The sequence below is a fragment of the Danio rerio genome, chromosome 6 (genome assembly GCF_049306965.1).
Source record: "Danio rerio strain Tuebingen ecotype United States chromosome 6, GRCz12tu, whole genome shotgun sequence".
In the NCBI taxonomy this organism is placed as follows: domain Eukaryota; kingdom Metazoa; phylum Chordata; class Actinopteri; order Cypriniformes; family Danionidae; genus Danio; species Danio rerio.
Genome location: NC_133181.1, coordinates 38,843,797 through 38,850,000, shown reverse-complemented (window position 1 = coordinate 38,850,000; position 6,204 = coordinate 38,843,797). Strand labels below are relative to the sequence as shown.

The 6,204-nt window shown below is 33.3% G+C and overlaps 1 protein-coding gene and 1 long non-coding RNA gene across 5 annotated transcripts in view; one reads left to right on the top strand and one right to left on the bottom strand.

Moving 5' to 3' along the window:
* Positions 1-6,204, bottom strand: part of rhcgl1 (Rh family, C glycoprotein, like 1) — a 132,105-nt gene that overhangs the window by 99,810 nt on the left and 26,091 nt on the right. The gene's annotated exons all lie outside the window — the stretch shown is intronic.
* Positions 2,063-5,618, top strand: LOC137495989 (uncharacterized). Of its 2 annotated transcripts, XR_012408063.1 has the most exons (5): positions 2,063-2,146; positions 2,512-2,571; positions 3,389-3,428; positions 3,527-3,670; positions 5,008-5,618. It is a non-coding gene; the product is annotated as an uncharacterized lncRNA (long non-coding RNA). The 2 variants fall into 2 exon arrangements; XR_011016018.2 differs by lacking the exon at positions 2,063-2,146 and having other exon boundaries at positions 2,450-2,571.

The following is a 6,204-nucleotide window of genomic DNA, read 5'->3' as shown; positions in this document are numbered from 1 at the left end:
AATGAGGGAAATTGTGTTAACACGTTTATTTGGTGATTGCGATTACTGCATTTCAAGCTTTTCAAAGTGTAGCGAGTGATCTTTTATGCTGGCAAGTGCTTGTACCCTCACATTCGCTTGCTATGCATGTTACACTGAAGCATTCTCTCCGCTTTGGGCAGCAGCCATCATTATGATATTGTAATCCAAATGAGTTGGCAATGCGGTGCTTTTGGACAGATTAATATAGTTTAGCATACTGTTTCATTGGAAGCATACTGCATTAAAGGTGCTGTTTCTTCATCTTAAAAAAAAAAGAAATTCAATCTGTTTCTTTGGCCTATCATTTGGTGCGAGGATGACTATAACGTGTTTGTATAAAAGAAAAATAGCAGACGGTTGGAATGTTTTAAAACCGTTTGATGACGATCATTATTTTTGCAGTCCTGTTTAGCGCTGATGCTGGCTCACAAATTCGGCACTTCATCTTCACATGACATAACAGGGAGACCAAATTGCATCATTCTGTGCTTGGTCCGTCGAAGGAAGTTGTTGTTTGATTCTAACGCGGAGAAAAGAGGGATCTCTATTTCCGTGAATTCTGCCAAAAAATGACAACTTGACTCAGTGTTTGCCATTTCCATTTAAATGGGAATCAATCTCTCTTTAACGCCTGCGAATGCCTTGGGATGTTTGCCCGAGTGTTGCATGAGGCAAGCAAATTGGTGGGTGACATTTTATGATATTGATGGGCGAAGTGTAAATGTTAGGTTTACGTCTAGGGCGAGCCTCTAAAGACGCAAAATAAACAAGTTAGACTGTTTGCCTTACCTCACAAGACCACATATTAAGAACAATAGTGCATTTAGAAGTACAGACAGAACATGTATATAGCGTAACTAAATGAATAGCCACCAGAGCATATGTTCTCTGTATTAGATCAGGATGAATGTGTGCTTTTGCTCACTTTTATCAGTGTGGTTTCAAGGAAAATAAAATATTCTGAGAGAAGTTCATTGCATTCTGTCATGGCAGATGGTGAAGAGCAATTCTACAGTACCATTACAGCCATTTGTACTGTAAATTGCTTCGAGAATGATTCATGTTAGGATATTTGTATGAGACTTGGAGAAATTGAAATTATTCGAAAGAGTCTTCAATAAGAAAATGCCACTCTGCCTCACCAGACTGTCCTCTGAAATGTCAACGCTAAGATTTTCACACAGCGCTCATATCACTGTTCTAATGAATCATTAAGAATAGCAGAACTAGGGGTTAAATTGGACTGAGGTCGTTCAGGCACATAGACCTACAGTATATGCTGGTAACTCATTAGTGAACTTCCCTTGTAATTCTTTCCACAATATAGACTACTTTTTAACACCTTTATCATTCTTGGATGAACAGACACCACTTTTTTTTTTTTCAGAAAAAAAGTGTGATATTTTTTATTACATCAAAACTGGTACCAATAGATGCTTATAGTAGATGTTTTTAATATTCAAGTCAGTTAGTGGGATTTCACCAAGTAGGATATGTTCCTGAATCAACATAGATCAACATTCCTATCAGCTAATCAGATTTAAGGAGTAGGTTTACAATTTAGGTTAAGTTTAGGCTTACAGTTAGGGTCTTGTTCTTCTACATCATTGTTATCCAACTATTAATTCCTTCTAGATTTTAAAATAATTTACTGTCAGGGTCCCATAGGGCAGGACTGCCTAACTCTGTTCCTGGAGAACTACCTTCCTGCAGAGTTTGGCCACAACCTTGATCAATCCCACCCAGTGCCCAGTGCCCATAACTACCCAGTGCTCCTTCCAACACATTCTCACTCCCAACTCGTCACATACTGACGCTTGGTCAGGAACCCTCGGCGTCAGTTATTGACGCACAGGGTACCCCTTTAGCGTCATATTTAGACGTGCAGGGATTCCCTATAGAATCTGTGCCTGAGCCTGAGGCGTCATATGGAGACGCTGGAGGCTCGTATAATTGATAATTACCAATAGATGTCAACGCAATTTTTAAAACCTGATTTACGCCTATTATCTTAGTTTTCTTATTTTAAAAATATGTAATTTTTATTTTGTTCATGAAAAGCGTCTGTAAACGGGGTCGAAACTACTGTATGAATAAACTTCGGCCCACGTGACATCCCTTCACGGTGAGTTTAACGCCGCTCTGCTATTGGTCAAACTGCATCAGCGGTGAGTTCTCAGATGAGTTCAACTGTCAACATTAAATATTACGTTAATGCTGCATAATATATTTTTATTGGAGATTAGTTGGTGTTTATAAATATTTTATCATTTACTTTATATTTAATGAGTGAAAATATATTCGGTTGTCCAGTTTAGGGTAACTATGCCTAATAAAACTTTGATTCATTCATATTATTTATTATTTTTTTACTTTAAAAAAATATTAAATTTCAAGTACTAAGTTTAAAAATGTTTTCGGCTGATATTTTTCATTTTAAATTATTTATTAAAGTTGGGGTCATTGTATGTGGCGATCTATTTTTTACAGTCTATGCTCGCTATCCCAAGGTTCATTGCGATCCCAAGGTTCACTGCGGTTTTCCACAAGGTAAGTAAAAAGTAAACAAATAAACACGATTTGTTAATAAAGCATGTACTGTAAACTAGCGACGTTATCTAATTACATCAAGTTCATTTATTAAAAACATATTTTTCTCACATATAACGTTGGTCATGCATTAGAACAATATATACATTTTAAGATAAGGAACAGTGTAACCAGATTGTTGTTTTCCACAATAGAATTCGTGCAAAATCTATATATAATATGCAATATGCAACTCTAATAATACAAATGTATTCGTAATTGTTTCAATATTAAAGAACATCAAGTGTTTCCAAAGGTTTATTGTAAAAACAATTATTTTCCATGCCTTAAAACACACACACACACACACACACACACACACACACACCCATATATATATGCTATGTATATATAGCATAACAAAAGCTCAAGTATAACTTAAGCTGATGTATGTCACACAATGAATATCATACACTATTACCAGTACAATTTGGCCTTTACCAATTTATTTAATAAAATAAAGAATCTATCATCTCTAAATTGTGGTAAAGAGGCACAACAAGCTGTCTTCTTTTCAAATATTATGTCAGTCAGGATGGTAATGGTAAAATTCAAGGATTACCTTGCACCTTCTCAGAAATGTACCATTGATCAAATGTATTACAAGTGGCTGGATTGTTTTTAACACAAGCAACATTTTTTTAAATCATTATCTTAAACAGATTAAGGATCATTTTGGACTACACTTACATTACTTTACAACTGCTTAATGCAGTACTGATGTATCTAGTAGTTTAGTGGGTTTAACTAATGTCACATCTGTTTTTATTCATTTCAGATGCAGAAACTTTTGACATATGAATTCATCTTGACTAAGGGTAATGTTTTTGTTCAGAATTAATCATTATTTAAAATCATTGTATTTTCTTTGTTATTATGTACAGATTTTAAAAGAATGTACTGTCTTTTAATAAAGAACTCTTCACAGCACTGCAGCTAAACAGTCACAACCTCACAGAGCTGCACAACTGCCCCACTCAGATCAGTGTTGAAGCTGGAACCTCATCTTGTGTACAGCAAAGGCAGAGCTGAAAATTCACTGTTTGTCTTGTATTGTGTGGTAAGTCATAGTTTTATTAATTTTTTTATTTTATTGCAACACTAAGTAGTCCATTCAGTGGCCAAAATGATATAAAGGGCCTAAAATGGGACTGACGTGATCATTGTTTTGATTTCTAGATAAGTACTCATGGGGCTACACATGCAGCTGAAGTTAGCTTCATTGAGTAGGACATTTCTTTTAGTATACTCTTAAAGAGATTCACCCAAAAATGAAAATTCTGTCATTATTGACTCATCCTTCACTTGTTCCAAATATGTCTGACTTGCTTACTTCAGTTAAACACAAAAAAATTATATTTTAAAGAAAGATGAAAACCTGCAAACATTAACTTCCATAGTATTTGTTTTTTCCTACTATGTATGTCAATGTTTTCAGCTTTCCAGCTTTCTTCAAAAAACTTCCTTCATGTTTAACACAAAGTAACTTGGAAGTTTTTAAAAAAGGTTTACAACCACTTAAAGGAGAGTAAATAGTAAACTGTTCCTTTAACCCAATCTAGTTGACTTTACTAGAAAATTGTATAGAAACCCAGTGGCTTAAACCCCTTACATTTTATACAAGGTACAACTTAACAGCCATACTTGAATTAAAATATTACTGTAAGTTCAAGAAGATTGTAAAGGTTCTAGGTTAATTTAAAGTGGGCTGTTTAGTTTCACCTTGTGTAAAAAACATAAAGGATTTAAGGCAACATGTTTCGATGCAGTTTTCTAATAAAGTCAACTAGTTTGGGTTAAGAGTGTAATGGGTTACAGTAATAGCAGTGAATCATGCAGGCATAAAATAAATGTTTAGCCATGTAAAGCAATAAGCTTGTTATAATTTAGAAATATTTTAGGGTGAAGCACAGTATGCTGTTGTAGTTTTCATATAATTGATGAGTCAAACATGAGATGTGTTTTAAATTGCAAGACGTGAATTAACAATATCTTCATCAAGATTCAAATCTTGCATCTTATATTTTTTAAGGTTTTGGCCCAATAATACCCATATTCTGCTATTTAAAAAATCATGCTGGAATTTGTGTCAGCATTCCCTTCAATGAAAACTACAACAGTGGACATCAGTGGTGATAAAAATGTATGTGAAGGATAAGGGTGTTCATAATGAGAAGTGCAGTCACTATCCTGATCTCTGAGTTTGTAGAACTGACAGATCTGCTTGGAATAAATGGAAACATGCTGGAAATGTTTAACCTATTATACAGTTAATTCAAGAGTGCCAGGTTTAATGACACTTTACATATATAAATAAATATCACTGAACTTTCTAAATGAAACCTAACGCTCATTCTTTGTTCAGTAATGATATTGTGCACTTCTAATACTTTACAGTGGCAAAACCTGGAATAACACATGGGAGCCCTCCAGGAATTCCTGACACTTTACGCCCAAGTCTCCTCATGCTAACCGGATTGCAATATGACAGTCTAGTCAGCATAAACACCTGGACTCACCAAGCACACTTTGGTTCTCAGTGTTTTGTAAAAATAGTTTTTGGTATTCTTCGGTAAATACTTGAATATGTTTTGAACTTATTCTACTTTTGATGTTTAAGTTCAGAAAGTTGTTATTATAAACATAATTTGCATTTGTCATGAACTTGACTTCTTGTTGTTGTGAAAGCTGTTTATTATGATGGCATTTCCAAAGGCATCATTTGAAAAGATTTTTTGCAGTGCAGTTTTACTTGAGCTTGACATACCAGATGTATGACATGAATAAATATCACAAAATAAATATAATAATAATAATACAAAATATACATTTCCTTCAATTATAATTGTTTTTAATCATTTATATATGTATGGTAATATATTATTGCATTAAAAACTTATAAAATATATATTTTTGGTTAAAATATATATTTTTGCATTTTTGTGTGATTTTTATTATTTATTTTTATTTGTGGCATTATAAATAAATTATAAATGTTTCATTAAAAATGTATTGTGTTTATTTGCATACTCATTTACAACGAACTACTATTTATACTATTTAATGGGCACTATATTTGTCATTTAAGTTTGACATATATTTATATTTGTATACCTACATGATGCATGGTTTAGTTACAGCAAATGCTTGAAATGTTTTCAAACATGAAGCTTTTTTATTATTTTATTATTCGTTTCAAATTAAGTATACTGCCTATGATCTGGTTTTACTATGATCATTTTGCACATCAGGTTACCCCCACTAAGTAATCTCACGGTAAATATACATTTGTATTTTTAATAAGACAATAAATAACATTTAATATTAATACACATTTTGATATTTAAGTTATATTATAAGGTTATAATCAACCTTCAGCCGGAAGATTACCAAATAGAGACAAAGTGTGACGTAGATTGCGACGTTGTGACTGGACTATAACTTCAAAGCCAAATTAAAAGATCCTTCGTGTTGCTAACTATGTTTTGCTAACTTTGCCACTTTACTAACAGTGTCCTTTATCAATGAGTTATCGCTGTGTTTTAAATAGTTAACGATTAACCAAGATCGTAACCCTAAACTTAACCCTAACTA